At 43.6% G+C, this 18,437-nt stretch overlaps 1 protein-coding gene across 1 annotated transcript in view; it reads right to left on the bottom strand.

Moving 5' to 3' along the window:
- The window catches only part of LOC308155651 (death-associated protein kinase 2-like), a gene marked incomplete at its 3' end in the record, with an annotated part of 37,379 nt that extends 23,420 nt beyond the window's left edge, over nucleotides 1–13,959 (bottom strand). The window contains exon 1 of the mRNA XM_080529024.1: nucleotides 13,913–13,959. The remainder of the gene's footprint in view (nucleotides 1–13,912) is intronic.
- Nucleotides 13,960–18,437: the final 4,478 nt, after the last annotated feature.

The following is an 18,437-nucleotide window of genomic DNA, read 5'->3' as shown; positions in this document are numbered from 1 at the left end:
GATACTAGAGAGAGATGGAGAAAGAGAAAGAGAGAGATGGAGAAAGAGAAAGAGAGAGATGGAGAAAGAGAGAGAGATGGAGAAAGAGAGAGAGAGGGAGAAAGAGAGGGAGAAAGAGAGAGAGATGGAGAAAGAGAGGGAGAGATGGAGAAAGAGAGGGAGAGATGGAGAAAAAGAGGGAGAGATGGAGAAAGAGAGGGAGAGATGAAAAAAAGAGAGATGGAGAAAGAGAGAGAGGGGGCGGGGGGATTGGTGGAAGGGGAGAGGTTATAGCAAACAGCCAATACAGGCACTGGGTGGTTTCAGATTGTGCAGTTCAAACATTGTGACCACATCGTCTTCCATCAGCTAAATCAACGCAACGTGCTCTTGCTCAAAAACGGTTTCAAAAAAGTGCAGACAGGGTAGCAGACAAGGGCCCCTAGAGCAGTGACCCACCCACACTGACCCCGGACAGATTCAACTTTTCACAAACAGACACACAAAGCAAGACTCACATCGGCCAGGTTCTGGGTGGCTATTCTGGGCTTGTCCTGTAGGATGGCCTGAATACACACTCTGTAGCCGTGGAGAGGTTCTCCTAGAGACAAGAGGGAAAGGGAGATTGTTATTTCATTTTTATCAGATCATATGACAATATATAAATAGTCGTAGCAGCAGTGTCTTTGTGTTTGTCTGTGTACCTGTCTGTTTGTCCAGCTCCCTGAGCATGGTATAGACGCAATGGTCAAAGAAGTCTTGCCGATTGTCACTGCATCGGACAATCAGGGCCTTGATTACGCCCTTCAGCTCCTTCCCCGCAAGGCAGTATGGGTAATCTGGGAGCAGTCACAAAGAAAAGGGTGGGGTTACGACCAAACTTAGGGTTATGGTTGTAGCCAATGGGAAAGGTTTAGGTTAGTCTTACTGACCGTGAGCATAGCTGCTCAGTGTAGGCTCGATCTCTGGAGCGGTCAGTTTGTGGTTGAGATACCCTGCGAGGTCTTTGACCCACACGGACGGGTTCTCTGGGAACAGAGACTGACTGCGTTCCAACTGCTGCTTCAACTCCACAATCTCCAACTGAGACAGAGCAAGAGAGAGAAATTTGGAGGGGGTGAGGTAAGAAGAGAGAGAGAGAGAGAGAGAGAGATAGAGTGAGGAAAATAGTGTGGGGAAGGTGGAGAGATGGAGACATACGATTAGGGAATAAAAAATAAACATTAGTAAAAACAAAAAGACATAAAGTTATTTATATGAGATTTGTGATTCAACATCTGACTTCTGCCCAAGATTCGTCCCCCCCTTCAACACAGGGTGTATTTCAATACTCACAGCTTTGAAGGCATCCTCCAAGGTCTTGTGCTGAGTGGAGCTGGGCGTGGTCGTGGCAGGGGCTGGTTTCTTGGGTTTGCCCGCTGGGGGTTTCTTGTGTTGAGGCTCGGCAGGTGGGGGTACCTGCTCCTTGTTCTGCTTTTTCGCCATCTTCTCAAACCCCTCGAACAAGGTCTCTGACGTCTTCAGAGGCGCTGTGACAGAGAGAGAGAAGGGGTGAGGGGTCGATGTAGATCAGTCTGTCTGTCTGTTGCTCGGTGGTCCTGGTATGGTTCTAGAAGGCCTGTTGTTGTGCCCTAGCCTTGTCAAGCAAACCCACTTCAACAGAAATGTGAGTTTTGTTTTGTGGTTTTACAAGGCTAGCTATGCTCCTCTCGCTGATCTGTCCGTTTCCAAAAACCCAAATGAGGCAGAGACTGCAGGAGACAACTTTTCTTGCCCTCTTCTCTCCTCCCTCATTCTCCTCCCATTCTGGAGTCAGTCGTTTCGTTTCCCCCTCAGGGTAGAGAATAGAGAGAGAGAGTTCTCACCCCTCTGCTAGAGTGCTATAACTACACAGACACATGACTAACACAACACTAAATGAATGTTGTATTGGTAACATTTTACATGGTAATACTTTACAATATGATACACATGGATTAATGCCATAGTAACTCATGCATTAATAATGCCTTGTTCATGCTTCGTTAAGGCACTAACAAATGCTTTATAACAGTAGTTATTCATGTTAACAAAGGGGTGAAATATTAAATATTAAGTGGTACATTTTGGGGGTTTTACCACTGAGGTAATACTACTGTATGTGGTGTTTTGACAGTTAAACTACACAAGACGTGTTCAAGACGTAACTAATACATTACAAACATGATAGGAATGGGTGACATACATTTGTATGACTTGTTATGTATACTGTATGTATGGCAGGTGACTAATTTTGACAATATAGAGGAATGTTCAATTTAATGAGTCATTTTGGCACACCTCTGGCATTTTATTTAACATACACAACACCATTGAATATAGTCTCTCTCATTATCTAGAGAATGCTTACAGGCGTCCTAAGCAGTCACCTATGTTAATAATAACTTTGAGCTAAGTAAATTAACCAACATCTAGAATTGTTGACTCTATGTCCAGACTCTATGACTGCTTTCTATGCAAAACAAAATCCATGTATACACATATAACTGAATATATTATTTGAGGGAAATATACTGTGGGCCGGTTTCAGAGACAAGGCTTAAGCCTAGTCCTGGACTAAAAAGCATCTTCAATGGAGATTTTACATTGAGGGCCGGTTTCACAGACAAGGCTTAAGCCTAGTCCTGAACTAAATCACACTTTCAATGTAAAATCTCCATTGAAGATGCTTTTTAGTCCAGGATTAGGCTTAAGCCTTGTCTGTGAAACTGGCCCTGAAAGTGTGATTTAGTCCAGGACTAGGCTTAAGCCTTGTCTGTGAAACCGGCTTAAATGTATTAAATTTGACCCCTTTAAACCCATTAACAAGCCAAAAAGACGTTCTAAAGACGTTGTGTTGACGCCTTTCAGAGACGTCCAGAACTAGGCCAGATCATGTCGTTTAGGGGATTTTTTTTTTACGTCTTTCCAGGACGTAATTTAAACGACTTTTTGGTGACCAGAATACAACCAGCTGTTTTAGGTCACCAAAAAGTCGTTGAACTGACGTCCTGAAAAGACGTCAAAAAAATCCCCTAAACGACATGTGATCTGGCCTAGTCCTGGACGTCTCTGAAAGACGTCTTTATAACGTCTTTGTGCTTGCTGGGCAATAACATGTAGAAAAATGGACGCTTTCAGTTTTCCATCATTACCCCCAGCTCCACTTGCAGCTAAATATGTGTTGAATCTCTGCTTGAAACGTTTCCAGTTATCAGCAATATTACCAGTCAACTGCATACAGGTGGAGTAAGCTTATCCATGACGACAGGTTGAGGTAGTAGTTTTAGACTATACTGACGGAAAGTTTTAGATTATCTTAGACTGTTTTAGACTAGTTTTAGTTTTAGACTATGTAGTTTTAGTTTAGTTTTAGACTATGTAGTTTTAGTTTAGTTTTAGACTATGTAGTTTTAGTTTAGTTTTAGACTATGTAGGCCAGGTGTTGTATTGTATTTGTTTGTGGTGGATGTTGTTGTTGTATGCCTGTGAACAGGTCACACTTGAAAATGAGCCCTTGGGGCTCAATGTGTTTTTTACCTGTATAAATAAAGGTTAAATAAAAATAAAATAAAACAGGGATTTCTACTACTTCAATAACTTGGTTGTCTCCAGGAACAATATTATCATCTGCTTGTGTTAACTGTTCCTCCGTTTCCAGGGTATATACAGGAATCTTGAGGTTAATTTGAAAGTGACAGTTGGATCTAAGTGACAGTTGGATCTCAGTGACAGTTGGATCTAAGTGACAGTTGGATCTAAGTGACAGTTGACACTAGAACAGCCGTGTCTATGTTACCTACTCAGGGTATATACAGGAATCTTGAGGTTAATTTCAATACCTTTCTAAGACTTTTTAAAGACCTTGTCAATATGTTTCCAGACCTCACCGCCACTTGGAGCTGTAACCGTTTACATCAGTGACACATTTAACTTAACAGCTTTAGTTTGCAATAGACTAGACCACTATCATACAACAGAATGTCCGGTTCATCTTTGTTTTTTGAATAAAACTAATAAATTCACGAACTTTTACTAAAAGTTTTTAGGACTCAAACTCTTTGGACAGAGTCTAATTCAGAAAAATACCTACAAAATTCAAGACCTCATAAAATCGTGATAAGACTTTTTAATACTTATTAAGGGTCTTGATTTTCCCAAAATTGATTTATCAACTTTTAATACTTTTCAAGACACCACGGATACTCTGGTTTCACTATCACTGACACTATCAGCAGACATCCCTTGAACTAGCTAGCTGCTAGCATATCGTTACATTGAACTAAGCTGCTAGCATAATCGTTACATTTCTTTTAGCTTCCCGCTACTCACGCCATGTGTAGGCTCTCTGGCTCCCTCTCATGTTTAACGGGTTTTCTCCGTTTTCATTCACTCTATCACTCTTTCGTGTCAAATTGCAGAGTAGTTTTCCACTTTGTCCTGTCTTTGTCCTTGCCAACGACCGCTCCTGACACCGTGTTATGTTCGTAGTTGTATTGTATAACAAACCAGGCGAGGGTTTTAAGTCTTCTGTTTAATTAACCATATCAACGTGCCGGTAAGCGACAACAGTAAACCGTCTTCAAGTATATACATACACGACTGCGCATGCGTAACTCTGCTGGTGCATGCTGGGAACTGAAGTCTTAATGTTGTTAATACATAACACCAGGGTGCGAAATAAGGGGGAGCTCGGGGAGCTATAGCTCCCCTAGTGGTGACATGAGCTCCCCTGGAAACATGGTTTGTGAAATGTTGGGGGAGCTCTAAAATATTCCAAATTGCGATGGATTTATTCCAAGTTGTGACGGATTTTACCTGGTGTAATATGATTTGTAGAGGCATACAATCTATTTTGATGTTGGTATTAGGTATATAAATGTTATATAATAGCCTATATAGCCTACATATAGGCCTTTATTGGCTACAACTATGCGAAGGTAACAGAGCGGGGTGCACTGACGTTGAACCCCTCATAGTGATAAGTAGGTGGACATGGTGCGTGCTGCTGAAATAGCCGACATGCGGTGTGTGGTTTAAAAAGCCAGCTCAGTAAATAATTCAAACTTAATGTTTACTTATAGGCTATGTGAATGTGACTGCACCACACATGTGAACAGTAACAAAGCAAATGCAGTTTAATTTGATGAAAAACATTGACAACTAAATCGGCGCCAAAAAAAAAAAAAGCTGAATCCGCTTAGCCTATATGCTCCTGAAACGACAGAGCAAACACGCTACATTACCAGGGATATTAATTACAATGAGCCATTCATTAAAAATAGAAAAAATAATATTAGGCTATTAAATCTCACTTAATGAGAAAACTGGCATCTCCCATCGGTCACTATTTGTTGGCTATCTGGTGATATGGACGTCTTTGAGTGTCTAGAAAAGCGCTATAAGCAGTGGCGGATACAGAAAGTGGCTGATGGGTAGGCCTGGAAAAATCTGGGTAGGCCTGAGTGAAACTCATCACCGCACGTTTTAGACCTATGTATGAGCAGCCAGATGGATGGAACACAACCGGGCTCGCGATCATAGGCGTCGATTTATGTTTCTGCCCGTGGGTGCTCAAAACATTTGGGTACGACCAACACGCATGCACACACACGCACACACACGCACACGCACGCACGCACACACGCAAAATATTCGCAGGGACTGGAGGAGATCACTATGCAGACCATGAAACGAACGGAAAATAAATAAAGTACCTGTCTACCCAGAGAATGCAACGGACAGCCAAACAAGTTATTATAATACACACACGCAAGGCATTCAAGCGCACGCAATAGTCAATGAATTAACCAATAACCATCAACTATGGAGGACCAAGTATAGAAATTGTAATAAGAAATGCCTGTATTATCATTTGCAAGCTTTTAACTGTGGGTGTTGACAGTCCAGTGCAAACCGAAAGCTCAAGTTGAATCATACATGTTATGTACCTGGCTCGGACCAGTTGTGGTGATCCATCATTTTATTACAAAACTTAACGCTGCTTATTAGGGGATTTATGTAAACTGGTGTATACACATATATTGTTGTGTAAAGTTGTGTGCTTCTATTGTATTATATTATTATATCCAGTGAAGGCATACACAATGTTGTTCCACACAAATGTTCCCCCTCTTCGTTTTAATCTTGGAAAGTCTCATAAAAAATATACTTCACCGAACTATTACAGCGCTGTCTCGGACTCTCCGCACGTCGGCGTGTGGCGTCATCATCTGTTATTGTGAATAAATAAGATTTCTAGACAAGGCCTGGTCCAAACTTTCATTATTTTCACTGACTTCCAGACGTGGCTTTTTAAGAAAGCGGGACAATGTTAGCTGTTTAGCCATCGTAGCGCGCACACTGAACAACTGGTCAAGGTCAACTGAACAATCAGAGTAAACGTAAAAGAGGAAGCAATGTAAACGTAAGAGAGGAAGTTGAATATTATTAGTATTAATACATACTTTTAATCATTTCCAAGACAAAACTATTCACATTACAGTTAGTTAGTGAAAATAAAAAAAAATTATTATAAAAAAAAATGTATTTTTATGAATCTGACTGGGTGGGCCAGCTGTCAATCTGGGCGGGCCTAGGCCCACCCAGGCCCACCCATAGATCCGCGCCTGGCTATAAGTCTAATGTATTATTATTATTATTTATTATTATTATGGACGTCACTTTAATCCGGCAGTTCTCAAGGTTTTTATGCACCAATCGATTCCTCTAGTCCGTCTTTATCACATTCATTGACGAAAAGGACGACTCGCATGTATAGGTGGAAGGGAACATTCATTGTGAGCTCGGAAAATGTGAGTCTCACAACGGCTTTGCATTGATGAAACCAGGTAGGATGAACGCATAGTTCACTGTCCATTCCTAAATGCCCTGTTTCCACCGTCAACTTTCCTCTTTAGACCTTTGGAGAGTGACATGATGTTTCTCTTGCTAGCAGGTTAAATGTTTAGCTAACTTCACCCGGCACGCAAACAACCAATCCAATAATAATGTGACCTTGTAAGTCTGGGAGGAGGGGGGAATAATTATCACAATAAAACTATGTTAAATAATTATTTGATTAAGTTAGGCTGCGCTACATCGTCAGTCCACACATTTATTATTTAAAAATATGGAAAAAGGTGAAACTACGTTTCAACGTTGTTGAGAATCACAACACAAACTTGCTAGTCAAGCCAAAATACTGCAACGTAATGGATTGGACTGCTACCTAGTTAACTACAACACTACTTTACATTGTTAGCAGGCTCATAAAACAAGCCGTGTTAGTTGACTAGCGATGTGTCATTGATTTTCGACAACGCGGAAATGTATTCACATTTTTCGAAAGAAAAGTCAAAGCATTAGAACGTAGAACGGAAAATCGCACGCGCGCTTTGCGCACGGAAAGCCGGCCCCGATTTGGCCAGAATTTTTTTTTTTCCGTCAGGAGATTTTTTTTTTTTTTTGCTTTAATCCCTGGGCTCCCCCGCACACCGTGATTTAATTCGCACACTGCATAACACCACACTAACCACTTATCATTTACCGTCACACAACCTATATTTAACTCAAACAAACAACTATCATTTACCATAACCACAGTAGGCTATGATTGCCTAATACTGTGTAATCGCCACGTAATTCGAGAGTAATGAGGATTACCTTCTTACGTAAATCACACAAATCCACTTACACTAACGTATGGAATCAATTGTTGACATAATCGTCTAAAAATCAGTTGAATGAATGAATGAATGAATGAATGGTCTTTATTGTCATTAATACAGTACAGGTACCATACAACGAAATTTAGGAGGGGGGGCTCCCCTGGTGCTAGGAAAAAAATACTAAAAACAAGAGGGGAAAAGAGCTGGTTTACATAAATAAAGGCTATGTACACTATCCACTATACCAGGGGTCGGCAACCTATGGCACGCATGCCAGCAGTGGCACGCGACAGCTTAAACAGTGGCACGCGACAGCTAATCAATAAGTGCGAGAATGGGAGAATGTTTTTTTTGTTTTTTTATGTTGGCCGCGTTCGTAAATTCGCGCACACTGGGTTCAATGTCACAATGGGACCAAGTAATTTGATTGGACTAGAGGCAGTCTCAGGGACGCTCCGGCGCTCTCAGGGCGAATTTACGAATGCAGCTCTAGTCTCTCATCCACTCCACGAGAGCCGTATTCTGGCGCCAATTTTCAAAGTAAAATTCTGAATTCGATTCGATACTTGTATCAATATAACTCAAGTCGTTCAAGGATGAAGCAGACAAGGCCGAATCAATAAGACGTGCTGTGTCAAGGTATGGGAAGCAGGCCAGCACCTTTAAAGCATTTGCCACTGCTAAAAATCACGCAACTGAAGCAAGCTTTCGCATTGCTCATTGCATTGCGAAACGTGGAAAGCCATTCACTGATGGAGAATATATTAAGGAGGCTTTCCTCTGTAGCTCAGATGTTTTGTTTGAAGGCTTATCAAACAAAGACACAATAAAATCAAGAATAAAAGACATCCCAGTGTCAGCCAGATGTGTGGAACGAAGAATAGGAGAAATGGCAGAAAACGTGAAAGCGCAGCAGACCGCTGGTTTGAAAGATGCGACAGTGTTTAGCCTCGCACTTGATGAGAGCGTAGATGTGAATGACATGCCACGTCTGGCTGTCATAGCAAGATACTGTGATTCTGCTGTAAGGGAGGAGCTCTGCTGCCTAAAACCAATGCCAGAAACAACAAAAGGTGAGGACATCGCTAAAGTTCTTATCGAGCATTTTGTGGAGCGAGGGATTGATATTAGCAGGATTTTTGCAGTGACAACAGATGGTGCCCCTGCCATGGTCGGGAAACAGAGGGGAGCGGTTGCATTAATTGTGTGCAACTTAAAGTGACCAAGTACCACCCCCAGATAATGGAGTTGAGCAAAGGAAAACAGGGCCAGGGATCACATTGATTGTTAGGACTGTTTACATGGCTTTGCATACATAGCTCTTTGCAACCCAAAAAAATATATGTTTGTTGTGGTTGGAATAAAATAATAAAATGTAAGTAACAACCAAATAATTATATAAATATAAATTATAATTCATACAAGTAAGACCCTTGTATAATCACCCTCCAGTTAGGCCTACTTATTAAAATGATAACCATAGGGAGCGCAGTTAGCAACTTGAGCGAAATTGAGCGCTCCAATTTGCTTAAAGTTGTGCTACGCATCACAAAGTTTAGTTGTCTTAGATGTTATGTTGGTAATTTTGTTCAAGTTTCAGTTAGTTACATTTTTAGGTTTATTTAGCATACATGGCTTTGCATACATAGCTCTTTGCTGAAAATTGTTGTTCATGTTGTGGAATAAAATTGCAGATCTGTTGGTCTGTTTGGTTTGGTTTGATGTCGAGTCATAATTAATGTTGATATTGTGGTTGGCACACTGACTAACAAGAAAATTAAAAAATGGCACTTCATATCAAAAAGGTTGCCTACCCCTGCACTATACTATACTATACAAATAAAACACTGTGCTGTACTCTATGCTATGCTATAAATATCCTAACATTTCCTATTCTGAACCTTATGTACACAAGGGTTGTCATATTGCACATAGTGTTATTGCACATTCATTTAAAGTGTCGCAGTTTGCAGGTTTGAAATGTTCACAGTTGTGTTTCAGTATTGCACTTGATTACAATCTAGTAGCTGCCATCAAATTGTCTAGATTGTCCAGGGCCTAGAACCTAGGTCTTTGCTGTGTTCAGGGCCTGAATGCGTTAACCAGATTTGGGAACATGTATTTTACTGTTGTAGATACAAGGATACAAGCAAACATCAACATTAATACAACGTCAGTTTTTTTATTCTAAAATGTGCACAGGTTAATTTTAAGTTAATAGAATGTTATTTCTACAGTTATTACAGTGTTAATACATAGGATAAGCATGTGCTAATTCAACTGGCTTTCCGTCCTCCTTACCTGCTGTCTCCTTCCCTCTGAGTCCATGTCTGGTTTCAATGACACAGATTAAGACTAATCCTTGACTAAAATGCATCTTCAATTTAGATTTTCTATTGTATTTAGTCAGGATTTGGCTTAATCTGTGTCCAGGAAACTGGCCCTAAATCCAGGATGAGCTGTTATGTGGCGAGCGTGACGCGGGGGGTAGCCAAAAAACACCCCCCCCTCCTTATATCAGCGAGAGGCCCTTTCCCGTTTTCCTGATTTCGGCCTCCCGTAAGAGAACGAACGGGCTCGGGAGAGAGAGTCACGGGCCCGCGAGCGCGGACGTCCCGGTCGCGCGGTCGCGACGCTACGGAGGCCGAAATCACGAAAACGGGAGAGAGAGCAGCGGGCCCGCGAGCGTCGACGTTTCGTGCGGTCTCACCGACGGTACGGCGGGGTCACCCTAAATCCCGTCCACGCGGAGCGCAAACACGAGCGATCCTTCCGGTAAACACGATAAGAGAGACGAGGAGGTCTCGGGCCGAGACTCACGTCCGCGATCGTACCGCCGCCGCCGCCGTCGCAGAGAGACGTTTATCGAGAGAGGAAAACCGCACGAGAAACGACAGAGTCGGCGGTAAACGTAACGTCGGGTTTTAACGGCGCGAGTCCCTCGGACGTTGTCCGCGGCCGGCGAACGACACGACGCGATCGTGTACGTGGCCGCCGGCTGTTTATAGAGGAGCTGCTCTGTGCCGGAGGGATGTAGATGAGGGGACTGGGTTGTGATAGCTTCACGAGAGGGACACGTAGTAGGAGGCTCCGCAGAACATGCGCAGACTAGTCTAGCGCTTCCTCCGCAGTCCCCACACCGTGACACTGATCAAACCCACTGTGATGTGGGTCGGTGGGGAAGGTTTTGCATCTAACGTTTGGTTATCGATTTTGGGTTTACTGTGAACCACCTCCGAACGGTAAAGGTAGCCGAGAGGAGATAAGTCGATCAAACACTGCGCTTCGAACCGGCAAAGGGCAGAGACGCACGTCTCTCTCAAACAAGCTCTCAAGGACTGTTGGTAAAGAAAAATGCCTGTAAATATGGACGATAACAAGGTCCGTGACCTTGAACTCTCCCCGGTCTATCTACACAGAACAACTGTGCAATCATCAGTCCTCACAATGATCCGGCGCCCGCCGTGAGTTTGAGATGGCGAAAAAGGGCGTGGCACCCGCCCTTTTTCGCCATCTCAAACTCACGGCTTCGTGAGTTTGAGATGGCACAAGGTCCGTGACCTTGAACTCTCCCCGGTCTATCTACACAGAACAACTGTGCAATCATCAGTCCTCACAATGATCCGGCGCCCGCCGTGAGTTTGAGATGGCGAAAAAGGGCGTGGCACCCGCCCTTTTTCGCCATCTCAAACTCACGGCTTCGTGAGTTTGAGATGGCACAAGGTCCGTGACCTTGAACTCTCCCCGGTCTATCTACACAGAACAACTGTGCAATCATCAGTCCTCACAATGATCCGGCGCCCGCCGTGAGTTTGAGATGGCGAAAAAGGGCGTGGCACCCGCCCTTTTTCGCCATCTCAAACTCACGGCTTCGTGAGTTTGAGATGGCACAAGGTCCGTGACCTTGAACTCTCCCCGGTCTATCTACACAGAACAACTGTGCAATCATCAGTCCTCACAATGATCCGGCGCCCGCCGTGAGTTTGAGATGGCGAAAAAGGGCGTGGCACCCGCCCTTTTTCGCCATCTCAAACTCACGGCTTCGTGAGTTTGAGATGGCACAAGGTCCGTGACCTTGAACTCTCCCCGGTCTATCTACACAGAACAACTGTGCAATCATCAGTCCTCACAATGATCCGGCGCCCGCCGTGAGTTTGAGATGGCGAAAAAGGGCGTGGCACCCGCCCTTTTTCGCCATCTCAAACTCACGGCTTCGTGAGTTTGAGATGGCACAAGGTCCGTGACCTTGAACTCTCCCCGGTCTATCTACACAGAACAACTGTGCAATCATCAGTCCTCACAATGATCCGGCGCCCGCCGTGAGTTTGAGATGGCGAAAAAGGGCGTGGCACCCGCCCTTTTTCGCCATCTCAAACTCACGGCTTCGTGAGTTTGAGATGGCACAAGGTCCGTGACCTTGAACTCTCCCCGGTCTATCTACACAGAACAACTGTGCAATCATCAGTCCTCACAATGATCCGGCGCCCGCCGTGAGTTTGAGATGGCGAAAAAGGGCGTGGCACCCGCCCTTTTTCGCCATCTCAAACTCACGGCTTCGTGAGTTTGAGATGGCACAAGGTCCGTGACCTTGAACTCTCCCCGGTCTATCTACACAGAACAACTGGGCAATCATCAGTCCTCACAATGATCCGGCGCCCGCCGTGAGTTTGAGATGGCGAAAAAGGGCGTGGCACCCGCCCTTTTTCGCCATCTCAAACTCACGGCTTCGTGAGTTTGAGATGGCACAAGGTCCGTGACCTTGAACTCTCCCCGGTCTATCTACACAGAACAACTGTGCAATCATCAGTCCTCACAATGATCCGGCGCCCGCCGTGAGTTTGAGATGGCGAAAAAGGGCGTGGCACCCGCCCTTTTTCGCCATCTCAAACTCACGGCTTCGTGAGTTTGAGATGGCACAAGGTCCGTGACCTTGAACTCTCCCCGGTCTATCTACACAGAACAACTGTGCAATCATCAGTCCTCACAATGATCCGGCGCCCGCCGTGAGTTTGAGATGGCGAAAAAGGGCGTGGCACCCGCCCTTTTTCGCCATCTCAAACTCACAGCTTCGTGAGTTTGAGATGGCACAAGGTCCGTGACCTTGAACTCTCCCCGGTCTATCTACACAGAACAACTGTGCAATCATCAGTCCTCACAATGATCCGGCGCCCGCCGTGAGTTTGAGATGGCACAAGGTCCGTGACCTTGAACTCTCCCCGGTCTATCTACACAGAACAACTGTGCAATCATCAGTCCTCACAATGATCCGGCGCCCGCCGTGAGTTTGAGATGGCACAAGGTCCGTGACCTTGAACTCTCCCCGGTCTATCTACACAGAACAACTGTGCAATCATCAGTCCTCACAATGATCCGGCGCCCGCCGTGAGTTTGAGATGGCACAAGGTCCGTGACCTTGAACTCTCCCCGGTCTATCTACACAGAACAACTGTGCAATCATCAGTCCTCACAATGATCCGGCGCCCGCCGTGAGTTTGAGATGGCACAAGGTCCGTGACCTTGAACTCTCCCCGGTCTATCTACACAGAACAACTGTGCAATCATCAGTCCTCACAATGATCCGGCGCCCGCCGTGAGTTTGAGATGGCGAAAAAGGGCGTGGCACCCGCTCTTTTCCGCCATCTCAAACTCACGGCTTCGTGAGTTTGAGATGGCGGAAAAGGGCGTGGCACCCGCTCTTTTCCGCCATCTCAGACTCAACAGGATATGATAACCTAAACAAACACAGGTTTAATTTTAGTGGTTCTTACTAAAGTATGTGTCACTGACGACAGGGTGGGGGTGTGTTATTCTCATTTTTAGACACTTGTGTTTGTAGTTTATTTGTACTTAAACACACACACATGCATGGATTGTATATGATATGGGCCTGTCTGTGGGGGAGTGTTGTGGAATGGCTCTTGCGTCTGTGACCTGCCCCCTGACTTAAGGCCAGGTGACATCATATTGGGCTCTCCCCTTTTCACCCCTTGACCATTTCTAGTGAAGGTGATAGGCTATGGTCTGGGGTAGATATTTGCATATGACATGAAAAGGAGAGCACAAGGGCAGATCGGGGTCTTCTCTCTCACCTCTTGACCAAGCAGCTCCCCCTCTCTCTCTCTCTCTCTCTCTCTCTCTCTCTCTCTCTCTCTCTCTCTCTCTCTCTCTCTCTCTCTCTCTCTCAGGCCGCTCCTCTCAGGCCCTCTCTCTCTCTCTCTCTGTGCCTGACCTCTTGACCAAGCAGCTCCCCCTCTCTCTCTCTCTCTCTCTCTCTCTCTCTCTCTCTCTCTCTCTCTCTCTGTCCCCCTCCCCCTCTCTCTCTCTCTCCCTCTCTCTCTGCCAGACCAGCGTCCAGCTTTGATGTCTGTATACTTTTGTATTTTGAATAAATGGTCTTAACCTGCTCAATAACTATTCTTCATTTTAGTAGCCAACAGGTTAGAAATATACAACATGTTCTATCTTCTACAGGCACTGAAGGAGAACCATAACTGTGGGAGAAGGGAGCTGCAGAGAAAGGTAAGCAATTCAAACCCTCTCATTTACTTAATTTCAAAATGTTTTTAAGTAACTCACTCCATCTTACATTTAATTTCATTCTGCAGCCAACATGCATTTTCAAATGGTCTAACTGTCCCAGTGGAGGTATGGAGGAGTTGAGGGGCATACGGTGCAAACTGGCAAAGAAAATCTCTCAGGTGAGTAACTGAAACATCTGGAACATCTTTCATCTATTCCATATCTTGTCCTCAATTATTATCATTAATTGGACATGTTTTATCTGTTTTCCACATGCATTTGACAGGTTTTCAGACAACAAAGGCATATAATTTAATAGGCTTCTGATTTTTCACAGGTTCCAAAATGTGAAAAAAAGGGAAAGCCGCACAAGAAGCAAAGAATAGGTTTTCGTAAATGTTTTGACTGTTGGTCCAACTTTATATCTGCAAACCTCACCACAGGATGAGATACAAAAACATCTGTTTGATCCTAGGATAAACCCTGTTCTGTTCCTTTCTTCTCCTTACATTTTTAAAATAAAAAATACAATGTGTGTCATCGTTTTTGTGTAATTATATATTAGGGTTGTATGTATCATCAGAGTCAGTCACTGGTAGTGTCTTTAAGCCTAAGCTGGGCAGGAAAGACATTCATGGTGAGGTCTATAGCACCGTTATTACAAATCTGATGGCTACTCGTTCTAGCACTTGTATAGTAATGACATAATTCAGTACGATTGAACTTTTAACAGAATATGTATTATATGCTTTCTTTTTTTATATATATGATTAAAAATGCATACCAATCTTTCTCTTTTGCAAACTGTAGTTTCTGTAAACTTGCTTTGTGGCCTTGTTCTGCTAAGTACTTCAAGAGAGTCACTGTGTTACATGTTTCTTTATCAGGGGATTATTGTATTGTAAGATTGCTCCCTCCATCTAATTTGAGTCCTACCAAATTATCTCTAACGGCTGCTGCAAATAGGGGGAGGGGGGGGGGGGGGGGGGGCTGTGTCTACATGTACAATTGGCCAGTATATTCAAAGACAAACCGATATTGGGAATCCTTGTGCACAGGAATACTAAATAATGCATTAGCTAGGTTGACCGCTGAGAAGAATTTACTGTTACCAGGTACCTTTGTCATAATTGTATATGGGTACTACGTGCATGAACTGCTTCATTGACCTTGTTATGATCCTGCACGAAGCTCAACACTTTTGTTTGGCCTTCCTGTTTGGCTCTCTCCTGTTTGGAAGATAGAGGTGCAGCATGGACTGTTTGGGCGTGGAACAATAATCCCTTTCTCTAATAATGCTTCAAAAACTGGAATAATTCTCTCTATAGCTTACTGAAAGGGCAAACATCAATTCTTGCATCAGTAAAGTCTGTGTGCTGACAGGAAGTCAACTTAAGTGTGCTTGATAGGCTTCTGATTTTTCACAGGTTCCAAAATGTGAAAAAAAAGGGAAAGCCGCACAAGAAGCAAAGAATAGGTTTTTGTAAATGTTTTGACTGTTGGTCCAACTTTTTATCTGCAAACCTCACCACAGGATGAGATACAAAAACATCTGTTTGATCCTAGGATAAACCCTGTTCTGTTCCTTTCTTCTCCTTACATTTTTAAAATAAAAAATACAATGTGTGTCATCGTTTTTGTGTAATTATATATTAGGGTTGTATGTATCATCACACTTCTTATAATAGACATTGTAATGTATGTAGAAAATCATCAAAATTAGTCTCTTGCTGTAACAACAATGTTGAAGATTATTTTTTGTTATTAGTGTGTGTGTGTGTGTGTGTGTGTGTGTGTGTGTGTGTGTGTGTGTGTGTGTGCGTGCTAAGCAGGCTGGTTGATCACAGTGTTGAATCCAAGTCTCGGAATTGAGCTATGGTAGCTCTTACAGCTTACACACACACACACACACACACACACACACACACACACACACACACACACACACACACACACCGCTCCACGGAGGCTCCACAGAGACACACTCAGTTATACACTAACACATCCATCACAGTTAGTGTCTGAATTAGCTTTAAAGTCTGTATATTTAAATGCAATAAGTCTGTATATTTAAATGCAATAAGTCTGTATATTTAAATGCATCCCAAACAGGATGTTCAGATTGTTATGTAGATATATAAAGTGTGAGAAAAAATAAATCCACCTTCAATGAGCATCGACAGTTTTTGGAGCAGAAATATGTATGGTTACTAATCGGGTTTAAAGGCTTAAGCAAAGACAAAAGACTGTGGCTACACTCCAGCAGTCGTCTCTAAACATCATTTGTCTAAACAGCAGACAAAGATCTATCAAGCCTGCTCTTGAATATCCCTAATCTAAATGACCGCATGGTATCTAACAGTCTCAGACATTGCAAGGAAATCCTGTCTGGGGAGGCACTGGCTAATATCAGAGCCAGATTTACGCAACAGCAATTTAACCATAGCCTTTATATTTCCTTTACGTTAACCAGTCAAGACCACTTAGATCAAGACATTTTCAGAAGCTGATCTTTAATGCAACGATCCATAAACTCCTCGCATGGAGCAGAAACAGAGTCTGTTTAGTTCAGACTAGAGATGTGTTGCCGCTAACAAGGAAACAGCGTTGAGGGAAATCCACCTGATTACTTCTGGTAAAGGTGAGACTAGGAGTCAAAGGTCTGGATTCACTATAGACATGTATTACACTTGCCAGTGGTGAGACACTCTCAACAACGTTCAGTGAAATCTCTGAGGCACAGCTCCGAACCGTCCTCCGTAAAGCACATAATCAAGGGCAGAGATAGGGATGTTGACAGTGGGAACCGTATAAACAACAGGTGCCAAGTACTGCAAGTACTTCCAAGCAGTACAGTGCCCAGCAACAGAATCCATGGTACATTTCAATAAAGCAGGCATATTACATTGGCAATACAGCAGTATCGTAAGTATCATGAGGCCTATTACATTGGCAATACAGCAGTATCATAAGTATTATAATGTTGACAATATTTCTATCAATCATATTTCTAGCACAGTCCCCCCCCCTTTGAACATTTTACCCCTTAATGTTAACAACTTCACCAGCCAAACCTTATTATGTTTGTAATGTAACGGTCCAAATTGATATCATGTCAGCGCTCATGCACCGGTGGCTTTCGGCTGTCTCATTATCTAGTTGTTGTAGTGGCTCTGCCATGCTAATCGACTGCCTTGTCAATTTACCAGTACCATACCAAGGGAAACCAGCTCAGTGGCCTTGCGGTTAAAGTGTCCGCTGAGGGGAGCTTAGGTGGCGTAGCGGGTTAAGCGTTGACCATGTAACCGCAGGGTCCCCGGTTCAATTCCGTCCGGGGACATATCCTGCATGTCATCCCTCCTCTCTCTCTCACCCATCCTTCCTGTCTAATTCTCTACTGTATCTGTCAATAAAAATGAAAAATATGAGTGGGACTGCTCCACTCAGAAAAAATAACTATAAAAATAAATAAATAAAGTGTCCGCTGAGATTGGGAGGTTGTGAGTTCGACTCCCGGCCGAGTCATACCAAAGACTATAACAAATGGTACCCGATGCCTCCCTGCTTGGCACTCAGCATTAAGGGTTGGATTGGGGGTAAGACCCTGCGACATACCAGTGTCATGTCCAGGGGGGTGTACTTGTACATCAAGCCTGCTCATGCTATGGAAACAGGAGAAGGACCATTAGGCTGGAGAACCATTGGTTGTCAAGGCTACTTATACCAAGGGAAAACGATTGCAAAGAAATGTTCAGTCTCTGAGATCAACCTGGATTGGAGAAAGGAGATCTCAGCAACATGTGAGTGTGAGGCACAACACCGGTACAGCCAACACAATACATGTAGATGTGTCATTAGACAGCCAACACAACGCAGCTAAGACAGAAGCAACATGCGGGAGAAAAAACACCAAATGCTCTTTCTTTATTTTATTTTTATTCAACCTTTATTTAACCGGAATTTAGGTAAAATAAAGTCTGTATTCCCTCTTCAGGCACAACTATGCAACCAGAAGAGGGAATTACAGACTTTATTTTACCTAAATTCCGAACAGCAATGGGTACTAATACATTTTTATTTACAGCAGCTTCAGAATGGAACAAGTTTCCAGTGGCCCTAAAAAGCTTAGAGGGAGAGGTAAGCTTTAGACGTGCAACAAAGCACTGGCTAGCCAGTGAAATGACAGAGTAGAAACACGTCATAGGTAGGGAGTGCAGGGAATTTGTGTAACTATCTATGTTTGTTTTTTTA

This window comes from Nansenia antarctica (genome assembly GCF_963989245.1).
Source record: "Nansenia antarctica genome assembly, chromosome: 1".
NCBI classification, from domain to species: domain Eukaryota; kingdom Metazoa; phylum Chordata; class Actinopteri; order Argentiniformes; family Microstomatidae; genus Nansenia; species Nansenia antarctica.
This window is presented reverse-complemented; position numbering and strand designations above follow the sequence as displayed.